Source organism: Triticum aestivum, chromosome 5B, assembly GCF_018294505.1.
Source record: "Triticum aestivum cultivar Chinese Spring chromosome 5B, IWGSC CS RefSeq v2.1, whole genome shotgun sequence".
NCBI lineage: Eukaryota > Viridiplantae > Streptophyta > Magnoliopsida > Poales > Poaceae > Triticum > Triticum aestivum.
In genome coordinates this window covers 84,514,065-84,526,007 of record NC_057807.1, presented here as the reverse complement: position 1 = coordinate 84,526,007, position 11,943 = coordinate 84,514,065, and the positions used below count along the sequence as shown (strand labels likewise).

Below are 11,943 nucleotides of genomic sequence, written 5' to 3'. Positions count from 1 at the left end.
GATATATATTAATCCCGTTATATTATTTTTGACGTTTGCGATATGTTTAAGCTCGATGCTCATTGCTCGCGCGTCTTGGGGCGGCTTTGTGGCGCGAAGAGCGCGTTCTGAAAGGGGTGGAAAAAACTCGTGTTGCCGCGGTATGGATGGAGGGGTGGAAACAGTGGAAAATTCGTCTCCGTGATTGAGCGGGAGAGTAAGTAGTATAGGACATTATCCATTGTTAGGGAACGGTTGTAATGGTAGTGAGAATGTAGAATCGTCTTTGGAGCGAAGCTGGGAGTGGCAAGCATAAGGGACGAAGACGGGGAAAGATGTCGGATGCGATCATACCAGCACTAAAGCACCGGATCCCATCAGAACTCTGAAGTTAAGCGTGCTTGGGCGAGAGTAGTAGTAGGATGGGTGACCTCCTGGGAAGTCCTCGTGTTGCATTCCCTTTTTAATTATTTTTTGCGCCTTGTGACAAACATATCGCACGTGCGCGATATATATTAATCCCGTTATATTATTTTTGACGTTTGCGATATGTTTAAGCTCGATGCTCATTCCTCGCGCGTCTTGGGGCGGCTTTGTGGCGCGAAGAGCGCGTCCTGAAAGGGGTGGAAAAAACTCGTGTTGCTGCGGTATGGAGGGAGGGGTGGAAGCCGTGGAAAACTCGTCTCCGTGATTGAGCGGGAGAGTAAGTAGTATAGGACATTATCCATTCTTAGGGAACGGTTGTAATGGTAGTGAGAATGTAGAATCGTCTTTGGAGCGGACCTGGGAGTGGCAAGCATAAGGGACGAAGACGGGGAAACATGTCGGATGCGATCATACCAGCACTAAAGCATCGGATCCCATCAGAACTCCGAAGTTAAGCGTGCTTGGGCGAGAGTAGTACTAGGATGGGTGACCTCCTAGGAAGTCCTCGTGTTGCATTCCCTTTTTAATTATTTTTTGCGCCTTGTGACAAACATATCGCACGTGCGCGATATATATTAATCCCGTTATATTATTTTTGACGTTTGCGATATGTTTAAGCTCGATGCTCCTTGCTCGCGCGTCTTGGGGCGGCTTTGTGGCGCGAAGAGCGCCTTCTGAAAGAGGTGGAAAAAACTCGTGTTGCTGCGGTATGGAGGGAGGGGTGGAAACCGTGGAAAACTCGTCTCCGTGATTGAGCGGGAGAGTAAGTAGTATAGGACATTATCCATTGTTAGGGAACGTTTGTAATGGTAGTGAGAATGTAGAATCGTCTTTGGAGCGGACCTGGGAGTGGCAAGCATAAGGGACGAAGACGGGGAAACATGTCGGATGCGATCATACCATCACTAAAGCACCAGATCCCATCAGAACTCCGAAGCTAAGCGTGCTTGGGCGAGAGTAGTACTAGGATGGGTGACCTCCTGGGAAGTCCTCGTGTTGCATTCCCTTTTTAATTATTTTTTGCGCCTTGTGACAAACATATCGCACGTGCGCGATATATATTAATCCCGTTATATTATTTTTGACGTTTGCGATATGTTTAAGCTCGATGCTCATTGCTCGCGCGTCTTGGGGTGGCTTTGTGGCGCCAAGAGCGCGTTCTGAAAGGGGTGGAAAAAACTCGTGTTGCTGCGGTATGGAGGGAGGGGTGGAAACCGTGGAAAACTCGTCTCCGTGATTGAGCGGGAGAGTAAGTAGTATAGGACATTATCCACTGTTAGGTAACGGTTGTAAAGGTAGTGAGAATGTAGAATCGTCTTTGGAGCGGACCTGGGAATGGCAAGCATAAGGGACAAAGACACGGAAACATGTCGGATGCGATCATACCAGCACTAAGGCACCGGATCCCATCAGAACTCTGAAGTTAAGCGTGCTTGGGCGAGAGTAGTACTAGGATGGGTGACCTCCTGGGAAGTACTCGTGTTGCATTCCCTTTTTAATTATTTTTTGCGCCTTGTGACAAACATATCGCACGTGCGCGATATATATTAATCCCGTTATATTATTTTTGACGTTTGCGATATGTTTAAGCTCGATGCTCATTCCTCGCGCGTCTTGGGGTGGCTTTGTGGCGCGAAGAGCGCGTTCTGAAAGGGGTGGAAAAAACTCGTGTTGCTGCGGTATGGAGGGAGGGGTGGAAGCCGTGGAAAACTCGTCTCCGTGATTGAGCGGGAGAGTAAGTAGTATAGGACCTTATCCATTGTTAGGGAACGGTTGTAATGGTAGTGAGAATGTAGAATCGTCTTTGGAGCGGACCTGGGAGTGGCAAGCATAAGGGACGAAGACGGGGAAACATGTCGGATGCGATCATACCAGCACTAAAGCACCGGATCCCATCAGAACTCCGAAGCTAAGCGTGCTTGAGCAAGAGTAGTACTAGGATGGGTGACCTCCTGGGAAGTCCTCGTGTTGCATTCCCTTTTTAATTATTTTTTGTGCCTTGTGACAAACATATCGCACGTGCGCGATATATATTAATCCCGTTATATTATTTTTGACGTTTGCAATATGTTTAAGCTCGATGCTCATTGTTCGCGCGTCTTGGGGTGGATTTGTGGCGCGAAGAGCGCCTTCTGAAAGGGGTGGAAAAAACTCGTGTTGCTGCGGTATGGAGGGAGGGGTGGAAACCGTGGAAAACTCGTCTCCGTGATTGAGCGGGAGAGTAAGTAGTATAGGACATTATCCATTGTTAGGTAACGGTTGTAATGGTAGTGAGAATGTAGAATCGTCTTTGGAGCGGACCTGGGAATGGCAAGCATAAGGGACTAAGACGAGGAAACATGTCGGATGCGATCATACCAGCACTAAAGCACCGGATCCCGTCAGAACTCCGAAGCTAAGCGTGCTTGGGCGAGAGTAGTACTAGGATGGGTGACCTCCTGGGAAGTCCTTGTGTTGCATTCCCTTCCTAATTATTTTTTGCGCCTTGTGACAAACATATCGCACGTGCGCGATATATATTAATCCCGTTATATTATTTTTGACGTTTGCGATATGTTTAAGCTCGATGCTCATTGCTCGCGCGTCTTGGGGTGGCTTTGTGGCGCGAAGAGCGCGTTCTGAAAGGGGTGGAAAAAACTCGTGCTGTTGCGGTATGGAGGGAGGGGTGGAAACCGTGGAAAACTCGTCTCCGTGATTGAGCGGGAGAGTAAGTAGTATAGGACATTATCCATTATTAGGTAACGGTCGTAATGGTTGTGAGAATGTAGAATCGTCTTTGGAGCGGACCTAGGAATGGCAAGCATAAGGGACGAAGACGGGGAAACATATCGGATGTGATCATACCAGCACTAAAGCACCGGATCCCATCAGAACTCTGAAGTTAAGCGTGCTTGGGCGAGAGTAGTACTAGGATGGGTGACCTCCTGGGAAGTCCTCGTGTTGCATGCCCTTTTTAATTATTTTTTGCGCCTTGTGACAAACATATCGCACGTGCGCGATATATATTAATCCCGTTATATTATTTTTGACGTTTGCGATATGTTTAAGCTCGATGCTCATTCCTCGCGCGTCTTGGGGCGGCTTTGTGGCGCGAAGAGCGCGTTCTGGAAGGGGTGGAAAAAACTTGTGTTGCTGCGGTATGGAGGGAGGGGTGGAAGCCGTGGAAAAACTCGTCTCCGTGATTGAGCGGGAGAGTAAGTAGTATAGGACATTATCCATTGTTAGGGAACGGTTGTAATGGTAGTGAGAGTGTAGAATCGTCTTTGGAGCGGACCTGGGAGTGGCAAGCATAAGGGACGAAGACGGGGAAACATGTCGGATGCGATCATACCAGCACTAAAGCATCGTATCCCATAAGAACTCTGAAGTTAAGCGTGCTTGGGCGAGAGTAGTACTAGGATGGGTGACCTCCTGGGAAGTCCTCGTGTTGCATTCCCTTTTTAATTATTTTTTGCGCCTTGTGACAAACATATCGCACGTGCGCGATATATATTAATCCCGTTATATTATTTTTGACGTTTGCGATATGTTTAAGCTCGATGCTCATTGCTCGCGCATCTTAGGGCGGCTTTGTGGCGTGAAGAGCGCGTTCTGAAAGGGGTGGAAAAAACTCGTGTTGCTTCGGTATGGAGGGAGGGGTGGAAACCGTGGAAAACTCGTCTCCGTGATTGAGCGGGAGACGCCTTGTGACAAACATATCGCACGTGCGCGATATATATTAATCCCGTTATATTATTTTTGACGTTCGCGATATGTTTAAGCTCGATGCTCATTGCTCGCGCGTCTTAGGGCGGCTTTGTGGCGCGAAGAGCACGTTCTGAAAGGGGTGGAAAAACTCGTGTTGCTTCGGTATGGAGGGAGGGGTGGAAACCGTGGAAAACTCGTCTCCGTGATTGAGCGGGAGAGTAAGTAGTATAGGACATTATCCATTGTTAGGGAACGGTTGTAATGGTAGTGAGTATGTAGAATCGTCTTTGGAGCGGACCTGGGAGTGGCAAGCATAAGGGACGAAGACGGGGAAACATGTCGGATGCGATCATACCAGCACTAAAGCACCAGATCCCATCAGAACTCTGAAGCTAAGCGTGCTTGGGCGAGAGTAGTACTAGGATGGGTGACCTCCTGGGAAGTCCTCGTGTTGCATTCCCTTTTTAATTATTTTTTGCGCCTTATGACAAACATATCGCACGTGCGCGAAATATATTAATCCCGTTATATTATTTTTGACGTTTGCGATATGTTTAAGCTCGATGCTCATTGCTCGCGCGTCTTGGGGCGGCTTTCTGGCGCGAAGAGCGCGTTCTGAAAGGGGTGGAAAAAACTCGTGTTGCTGCGGTATGGAGGGATGGGTGGAAACCGTGGAAAACTCGTCTCCGTGATTGAGCGGGAGAGTAAGTAGTATAGGACATTATCCATTGTTAGGTAACGGTTGTAATGGTAGTGAGAATGTAGAATCGTCTTTGGAGCGGACCTGGGAATGGCAAGCATAAGGGACGAAGACGGGGAAACATGTCGGATGCGATCATACCAGCACTAAAGCACCGGATCCCATCAGAACTCCGAAGCTAAGCGTGCATGGGCGAGAGTAGTACTAGGATGGGTGACCTCCTAGGAAGTCCTCGTGTTGCATTCCCTTTTTAATTATTTTTTGCGCCTTGTGACAAACATATCGCACATGCGCGATATATATTAATCCCGTTACATTATTTTTGACGTTTGCGATATGTTTAAGCTCGATGCTCATTGCTCGCGCGTCTTGGGGTGGCTTTGTGGCGCGAAGAGCGCGTTTTGAAAGGGGTGGAAAAAACTCGTGTTGCTGCGTTATGGAGGGATGGGTGGAAACCGTGGAAAACTCGTCTCTGTGATTGAGCGGGAGAGTAAGTAGTATAGGACATTATCCATTGTTAGGTAACGGTTGTAATGGTAGTGAGAATGTAGAATCGTCTTTGGAGCGGACCTGGGAATGGCAAGCATAAGGGACGAATACGGGGAAACATGTCGGATGCGAACATACCAGCACTAAAGCACCGGATCCCATCAGAACTCCGAAGCTAAGCGTGCTTGGGCGAGAGTAGTACTAGGATGGGTGACCTCCTGGGAAGTCCTCGTGTTGCATTCCCTTTTTAATTTTTTTTTGCGCCTTGTGACAAACATATCGCATGTGCGCGATATATATTAATCCCGTTATATTATTTTTGACGTTTGCGATATGTTTAAGCTACATGCTCATTGCTCGCGCGTCTTAGGGCGGCTTTGTGGCGCGAAGAGCGCGTTCTGAAAGGGGTGGAAAAAACTCGTGTTGCTTCGGTATGGAGGGAGGGGTGGAAACCGTGGAAAACTCGTCTCCGTGATTGAGCGGGAGACGCCTTGTGACAAACATATCGCACGTGCGCGATATATATTAATCCCGTTATATTATTTTTGACGTTTGCGATATGTTTAAGCTCGATGCTCATTGCTCGCGCGTCTTAGGGCGGCTTTGTGGCGCGAAGAGCGCGTTCTGAAAGGGGTGGAAAAAACTCGTGTTGCTTCGGTATGGAGGGAGGGGTGGAAACCGTGGAAAACTCGTCTCCGTGATTGAGCGGGAGAGTAAGTAGTATAGGACATTATCCATTGTTAGGGAACGGTTGTAATGGTAGTGAGTATGTAGAATCGTCTTTGGAGCGGACCTGGGAGTGGCAAGCATAAGGGACGAAGACGGGGAAACATGTCGGATGCGATCATACCAGCACTAAAGCACCAGATCCCATCAGAACTCTGAAGCTAAGCGTGCTTGGGCGAGAGTAGTACTAGGATGGGTGACCTCCTGGGAAGTCCTCGTGTTGCATTCCCTTTTTAATTATTTTTTGCGCCTTGTGACAAACATATCGCACGTGCGCGATATATATTAATCCCGTTATATTATTTTTGACGTTTGCGATATATTTAAGCTCGATGCTCATTGCTCGCGCGTCTTGGGGCGGCTTTCTGGCGCGAAGAGCGCATTCTGAAAGGGGTGGAAAAAACTCGTGTTGCTGCGGTATGGAGGGATGGGTGGAAACCGTGGAAAACTCGTCTCCGTGATTGAGCGGGAGAGTAAGTAGTATAGGACATTATCCATTGTTAGGTAACGGTTGTAATGGTAGTGAGAATGTAGAATCGTCTTTGGAGCGGACCTGGGAATGGCAAGCATAAGGGACGAAGACGGGGAAACATGTCGGATGCGATCATACCAGCACTAAAGCACCGGATCCCATCAGAACTCCGAAGCTAAGCGTGCATGGGCGAGAGTAGTACTAGGATGGGTGACCTCCTAGGAAGTCCTCGTGTTGCATTCCCTTTTTAATTATTTTTTGCGCCTTGTGACAAACATATCGCACATGCGCGATATATATTAATCCCGTTATATTATTTTTGACGTTTGCGATATGTTTAAGCTCGATGCTCATTGCTCGCGCGTCTTGGGGTGGCTTTGTGGCGCGAAGAGCGCGTTTTGAAAGGGGTGGAAAAAACTCGTGTTGCTGCGTTATGGAGGGATGGGTGGAAACCGTGGAAAACTCGTCTCCGTGATTGAGCGGGAGAGTAAGTAGTATAGGACATTATCCATTGTTAGGTAACGGTTGTAATGGTAGTGAGAATGTAGAATCGTCTTTGGAGCGGACCTGGGAATGGCAAGCATAAGGGACGAATACGGGGAAACATGTCGGATGCGAACATACCAGCACTAAAGCACCGGATCCCATCAGAACTCCGAAGCTAAGCGTGCTTGGGCGAGAGTAGTACTAGGATGGGTGACCTCCTGGGAAGTCCTCGTGTTGCATTCCCTTTTTAATTTTTTTTTGCGCCTTGTGAAAACATATCGCATGTACGCGATATATATTAATCCCGTTATATTATTTTTGACGTTTGCGATATGTTTAAGCTCGATGCTCATTGCTCGCGCGTCTTGGGGCGGCTTTGTGGCGCGAAGAGCGCGTTCTGAAAGGGGTGGAAAAAACTCGTGTTGCTGCGGTATAGAGGGAGGGGTGGAAACCGTGGAAAACTCGTCTCCATGATTGAGCGGGAGAGTAAGTAGTATAGGACATTATCCATTGTTAGGGAATGGTTGTAATGGTAGTGAGAATGTAGAATCGTCTTTGGAGCGGACCTGGGAGTGGCAAGCATAAGGGACGAAGACGGGGAAACATGTCGGATGCGATCATACCAGCACTAAAGCACCGGATCCCATCAGAACTCCGAAGTTAAGTGTGCTTGGGCAGGAGTAGTACTAGGATGGGTGACGTCCTGGGAAGTCCTCGTGTTGCATTTCCTTTTTAATTATTTTTTGCGCCTTGTGACAAACATATCTCACGTGCGCGATATATATTAATCTCGTTATATTATTTTTGATGTTTGCGATATGTTTAAGCTCGATGCTCATTGCTCGCGCGTCTTGGGGTGGCTTTGTGGCGCGAAGAGCGCGTTCTGAAAGGGGTGGCAAAAACTCGTGTTGCTGCGGTATGGAGGGACGGGTGGAAACCGTGGAAAACTCGTCTCTGTGATTGAGCAGGAGAGTAAGTAGTATAGAACATTATCCATTGTTAGGGAACGGTTGTAATGGTAGTGAGAATGTAGAATCGTCTTTGGAGCGGACCTGGGAGTGGCGAGCATAAGGGACGAAGACGGGGAAACATGTTGGATGTGATCATACCAGCACTAAAGCACCGGATCCCATCGGAACTCCGAAGTTAAGCGTGCTTGGGCGAGAGTAGTACTAGGATGGGTGACCTCCTGGGAAGTCCACGTGTTGCATTCCCTTTTTAATTATTTTTCGCGCCTTGTGACAAACATATCGCACGTGCGCGATATATATTAATCCCGTTATATTATTTTTGACGTTTGCGATATGTTTAAGCTCGATGCTCATTGCTCGCGCGTCTTGGGGCGGCTTTGTGGCGCGAAGAGCGCGTTCTGAAAGGGGTGGAAAAAACTCGTGTTGCTGCGGTATAGAGGGAGGGGGTGGACACCGTGGAAAACTCGTCTCCGTGATTGAGCGGGAGAGTAAGTAGTATAGGACATTATCCATTGTTAGGGAACGGTTGTAATGGTAGTGAGAATGTAGAATCGTCTTTGGAGCGGACCTGGGAGTGGCAAGCATAAGGGACGAAGACGGGGAAACATGTCGGATGCGATCATACCAGCACTAAAGCACCGGATCCCATCAAAACTCCGAAGTTAAGCGTGCTTGGGCGAGAGTAGTACTAGGATGAGTGACCTCCTGGGAAGTCCTCGTGTTGCATTCCTTTTATAATTATTTTTTGCGCCTTGTGACAAACATGTCGCACGTGCGCGATATATATTAATCTCGTTATATTATGTTTGACGTTTGCGATATGTTTAAGCTCGATGCTCGTTGCGCGCGCGTCTTGAGGTGGCTTTGTGGCGCGAAGAGCGCATTCTGAAAGGGGTGGAAAAAACTCGTGTTGCTGCGGTATGGAGGCAGGGGTGGAAACCGTGGAAAACTCGTCTCCGTGATTGAGCAGGAGAGTAAGTAGTATAGAACATTATCCATTCTTAGGGAACGGTTGTAATGGTAGTGAGAATGTAGAATCGTCTTTGGAGCGGACCTGGGAGTGGCAAGCATAAGGGACGAAGACGGGGAAACATGTTGGATGTGATCATACCAGCACTGGATCCCATCAGAACTGCAAAGTTCCCTTTTTAATTATTTTTTGCGCCTTGTGACAAACATATCGCACGTGCGCGACATATATTAATCCCGTTATATTATTTTTGACGTTTGCGATATGTTTAAGCTCGATGCTCATTGCTCGCGCGTCTTGGGGCGGCTTTGTGGCGCGAAGAGTGCGTTCCGAAAGGGGTGGAAAAAACTCGTGTTGCTGTGGTATGGAGGGAGGGGTGGAAACCGTGGAAAACTCGTCTCCGTGATTGAGCGGGAGAGTAAGTAGTATAGGACATTATCCATTGTTAGGGAATGGTTGTAATGGTAGTGAGAATGTAGAATCGTCTTTGGAGCGGACCTGGGAGTGGCAAGCATAAGGGACGAAGACGGGGAAACATGTCGGAAGCGATCATACCAGCACTAAAGCACCGGATCACATCAGAACTCCGAAGTTAAGCGTGCTTGGGCGAGAGTAGTACTAGGATGGGTGACCTCCTGGGAAGTCCTCGTGTTGCATTCCCTTTTTAATTATTTTTTGCGCCTTGTGACAAACATATCGCACGCGCGCGATATATATTAATCTCGTTATATTAGTTTTGACGTTTGCGATATGTTTAAGCTCGATGCTCATTGCTCGCGCGTCTTGGGGTGGCTTTGTGGCGCGAAGAGCGCGTTCTGAAAGAGGTGGAAAAAACTCGTGTTGCTGCGGTATGGAGGGAGGGGTGGAAACCGTGGAAAACTCGTCTCCGTGATTGAGCGGGAGAGTAAGTAGTATAGGACATTATCCATTGTTATGGAACGGTTGTAATGGTCGTGAGAATGTAGAATCGTCTTTGGAGCGGACCTGGGAGTGGCAAGCATAAGGGACGAAGACGGGGAAACATGTCGGATGCGATCATATCAACACTAAAGCACCGGATCCCATCAGAACTCCGAAGTTAAGCGTGCTTGGGCAAGAGTAGTACTAGGATGGGTGACCTCCTGGGAAGTCCTCGTGTTGCATTCCCTTTTTAATTATTTTTTGCGCCTTGTGACAAACAGATCGCACGTGCGCGATATATATTAATCCGATTATATTATTTTTGAAGTTTGCGATATGTTTAAGCTCGATGCTTATTGCTCGCGCGTCTTGGGGCGGCTTTGTGGCGCGAAGAGCGCGTTCTGAAAGGGGTGGAAAAAACTCGTGTTGCTGCGGTATGGAGGGAGGGGTGGAAACCGTGGAAAACTCGTCTCCGTGATTGAGTGGGAGAGTAAGTAGTATAGGACATTATCCATTGTTAGGGAACGGTTGTAATGGTAGTGAGAATGTAGAATCGTCTTTGGAGCGGACCTGAGAGTGGCACGCATAAGGGACGAAGACGGGGAAACATGTCGGATGCGATCATACTAGCACTAAAGCACCGGATCCCGTCATAACTCCGAAGTTAAGCGTGCTTGGGCGAGAGTAGTACTAGGATGGGTGACCTCCTAGGAAGTGCTCGTGTTGCATTCCCTTTTTAATTATTTTTTGCGCCTTGTGACAAACATATCGCACATGCGCGATATATATTAATCCCGTTATATTATTTTTGACGTTTGCGATATGTTTAAGCTCGATGCTCATTGCTCGCGCGTCTTGGGGCGGCTTTGTGGCGCGAAGAGCGCGTTCTGAAAGGGGTGGAAAAAACTCGTGTTGCTTCGGTATGGAGGGAGGGGTGGAAACCGTGGAAAACTCGTCTCGGTGATTGAGCGGGAGAGTAAGTAGTATAGGACATTATCCATTGTTAGGGATGGGTTGTAATGGTAGTGAGAATGTAGAATCGTCTTTGGAGCGGACCTGGGAGTGGCAAGCATAAGGGACGAAGACGGGGAAACATGTCGGATGCGATCATACCAGCACTAAAGCACCGGATCCCATCAGAACTCCGAAGTTAAGCGTGCTTGGGTGAGATTAGTACTAGGATGGGTGACCTCCTGGGAAGTCCTCGTGTTGCATTCTCTTTTTAATTATTTTTTGCGCCTTGTGACAAACATATCGCACGCGCGCGATATATATTAATCTCGTTATATTAGTTTTGACGTTTGCGATATGTTTAAGCTCGATGCTCATTGCTCGCGCGTCTTGGGGCGGCTTTGTGGCGCGAAGAGCGCGTTCTGAAAGAGGTGGAAAAAACTCGTGTTCCTGCGGTATGGAGGGAGGGGTGGACACCGTGGAAAACTCGTCTCCGTGATTGAGCGGGAGAGTAAGTAGTATAGGACATTATCCATTGTTATGGAACGGTTGTAATGGTGGTAAGAATGTAGAATCGTCTTTGGAGCGGACCTGAGAGTGGCAAGCATAAGGGACGAAGACGGGGAAACATGTCGGACGCGATCATACCAGCACTAAAGCACCGGATCCCATCAGAACTCCGAAGTTAAGCATGCTTGGGCGAGAGTAGTACTAGGATGGGTGACCTCCTGGGAAGTCCTCGTGTTGCATTCCCTTTTTAATTATTTTTTGCGCCTTATGACAAACATATCGCACGTGCGCGATATATATTAATCCCGTTATATTATTTTTGACGTTTGCGATATGTTTAAGCTCGATGCTCATTGCTCGCGCGTCTTGGGGCGGCTTTGTGGCGCGAAGAGCGCGTTCTGAAAGGGGTGGAAAAAACTCGTGTTGCTGCGGTATGGAGGGAGGGGTGGAAACCGTGGAAAACTCGTCTCCGTGATTGAGCGGGAGAGTAAGTAGTATAGGACATTATCCATTGTTAGGGAACGGTTGTAATGGTAGTGAGAATGTAGAATCGTCTTTGGAGCGGACCTGGGAGTGGCAAGCATAAGGGACGAAGACGGGGAAACATGTCGGATGCGATCATACCAGCACTAAAGCACCGGATCCCATCAGAACTCCGAAGTTAAGCGTGCTTGGG

General features: G+C 48.2%; 22 non-coding genes and 1 pseudogene across 22 annotated transcripts; all 23 read left to right on the top strand.

Annotated features, from left to right (window-relative positions):
- Positions 1-12, top strand: LOC123118803 (uncharacterized; annotated as a pseudogene).
- Positions 13-319: 307 nt separating this feature from the next.
- On the top strand, positions 320-438 carry LOC123118459 (5S ribosomal RNA). Its single transcript, XR_006458001.1, has one exon. It is a non-coding gene; the product is annotated as a 5S ribosomal RNA (ribosomal RNA).
- Positions 439-805: 367 nt separating this feature from the next.
- Positions 806-924, top strand: LOC123118455 (5S ribosomal RNA). Its single transcript, XR_006457996.1, has one exon. It is a non-coding gene; the product is annotated as a 5S ribosomal RNA (ribosomal RNA).
- A 367-nt stretch (positions 925-1,291) lies between these two features.
- On the top strand, positions 1,292-1,410 carry LOC123118560 (5S ribosomal RNA). The gene has a single exon (XR_006458109.1). It is a non-coding gene; the product is annotated as a 5S ribosomal RNA (ribosomal RNA).
- Positions 1,411-1,777: 367 nt separating this feature from the next.
- On the top strand, positions 1,778-1,896 carry LOC123118487 (5S ribosomal RNA). The gene has a single exon (XR_006458031.1). It is a non-coding gene; the product is annotated as a 5S ribosomal RNA (ribosomal RNA).
- A 367-nt stretch (positions 1,897-2,263) lies between these two features.
- On the top strand, positions 2,264-2,382 carry LOC123118558 (5S ribosomal RNA). Its single transcript, XR_006458107.1, has one exon. It is a non-coding gene; the product is annotated as a 5S ribosomal RNA (ribosomal RNA).
- Positions 2,383-2,749: 367 nt separating this feature from the next.
- LOC123118391 (5S ribosomal RNA) lies at positions 2,750-2,868 on the top strand. The gene has a single exon (XR_006457934.1). It is a non-coding gene; the product is annotated as a 5S ribosomal RNA (ribosomal RNA).
- Positions 2,869-3,235: 367 nt separating this feature from the next.
- On the top strand, positions 3,236-3,354 carry LOC123118476 (5S ribosomal RNA). Its single transcript, XR_006458018.1, has one exon. It is a non-coding gene; the product is annotated as a 5S ribosomal RNA (ribosomal RNA).
- A 368-nt stretch (positions 3,355-3,722) lies between these two features.
- Positions 3,723-3,841, top strand: LOC123118690 (5S ribosomal RNA). Its single transcript, XR_006458235.1, has one exon. It is a non-coding gene; the product is annotated as a 5S ribosomal RNA (ribosomal RNA).
- A 592-nt stretch (positions 3,842-4,433) lies between these two features.
- Positions 4,434-4,552, top strand: LOC123118067 (5S ribosomal RNA). Its single transcript, XR_006457692.1, has one exon. It is a non-coding gene; the product is annotated as a 5S ribosomal RNA (ribosomal RNA).
- A 367-nt stretch (positions 4,553-4,919) lies between these two features.
- LOC123118429 (5S ribosomal RNA) lies at positions 4,920-5,038 on the top strand. Its single transcript, XR_006457971.1, has one exon. It is a non-coding gene; the product is annotated as a 5S ribosomal RNA (ribosomal RNA).
- A 367-nt stretch (positions 5,039-5,405) lies between these two features.
- On the top strand, positions 5,406-5,524 carry LOC123118403 (5S ribosomal RNA). The gene has a single exon (XR_006457946.1). It is a non-coding gene; the product is annotated as a 5S ribosomal RNA (ribosomal RNA).
- A 593-nt stretch (positions 5,525-6,117) lies between these two features.
- On the top strand, positions 6,118-6,236 carry LOC123118056 (5S ribosomal RNA). Its single transcript, XR_006457682.1, has one exon. It is a non-coding gene; the product is annotated as a 5S ribosomal RNA (ribosomal RNA).
- Positions 6,237-6,603: 367 nt separating this feature from the next.
- Positions 6,604-6,722, top strand: LOC123118428 (5S ribosomal RNA). Its single transcript, XR_006457970.1, has one exon. It is a non-coding gene; the product is annotated as a 5S ribosomal RNA (ribosomal RNA).
- A 367-nt stretch (positions 6,723-7,089) lies between these two features.
- Positions 7,090-7,208, top strand: LOC123118402 (5S ribosomal RNA). Its single transcript, XR_006457945.1, has one exon. It is a non-coding gene; the product is annotated as a 5S ribosomal RNA (ribosomal RNA).
- Positions 7,209-7,574: 366 nt separating this feature from the next.
- Positions 7,575-7,693, top strand: LOC123118669 (5S ribosomal RNA). The gene has a single exon (XR_006458214.1). It is a non-coding gene; the product is annotated as a 5S ribosomal RNA (ribosomal RNA).
- A 367-nt stretch (positions 7,694-8,060) lies between these two features.
- LOC123118363 (5S ribosomal RNA) lies at positions 8,061-8,179 on the top strand. Its single transcript, XR_006457906.1, has one exon. It is a non-coding gene; the product is annotated as a 5S ribosomal RNA (ribosomal RNA).
- A 368-nt stretch (positions 8,180-8,547) lies between these two features.
- LOC123118587 (5S ribosomal RNA) lies at positions 8,548-8,666 on the top strand. Its single transcript, XR_006458135.1, has one exon. It is a non-coding gene; the product is annotated as a 5S ribosomal RNA (ribosomal RNA).
- A 781-nt stretch (positions 8,667-9,447) lies between these two features.
- On the top strand, positions 9,448-9,566 carry LOC123118446 (5S ribosomal RNA). Its single transcript, XR_006457987.1, has one exon. It is a non-coding gene; the product is annotated as a 5S ribosomal RNA (ribosomal RNA).
- A 367-nt stretch (positions 9,567-9,933) lies between these two features.
- On the top strand, positions 9,934-10,052 carry LOC123118619 (5S ribosomal RNA). The gene has a single exon (XR_006458167.1). It is a non-coding gene; the product is annotated as a 5S ribosomal RNA (ribosomal RNA).
- A 367-nt stretch (positions 10,053-10,419) lies between these two features.
- On the top strand, positions 10,420-10,538 carry LOC123118703 (5S ribosomal RNA). Its single transcript, XR_006458248.1, has one exon. It is a non-coding gene; the product is annotated as a 5S ribosomal RNA (ribosomal RNA).
- Positions 10,539-10,905: 367 nt separating this feature from the next.
- Positions 10,906-11,024, top strand: LOC123118417 (5S ribosomal RNA). The gene has a single exon (XR_006457959.1). It is a non-coding gene; the product is annotated as a 5S ribosomal RNA (ribosomal RNA).
- Positions 11,025-11,391: 367 nt separating this feature from the next.
- Positions 11,392-11,510, top strand: LOC123118498 (5S ribosomal RNA). Its single transcript, XR_006458044.1, has one exon. It is a non-coding gene; the product is annotated as a 5S ribosomal RNA (ribosomal RNA).
- The last annotated feature ends 433 nt before the right edge of the window (positions 11,511-11,943 follow it).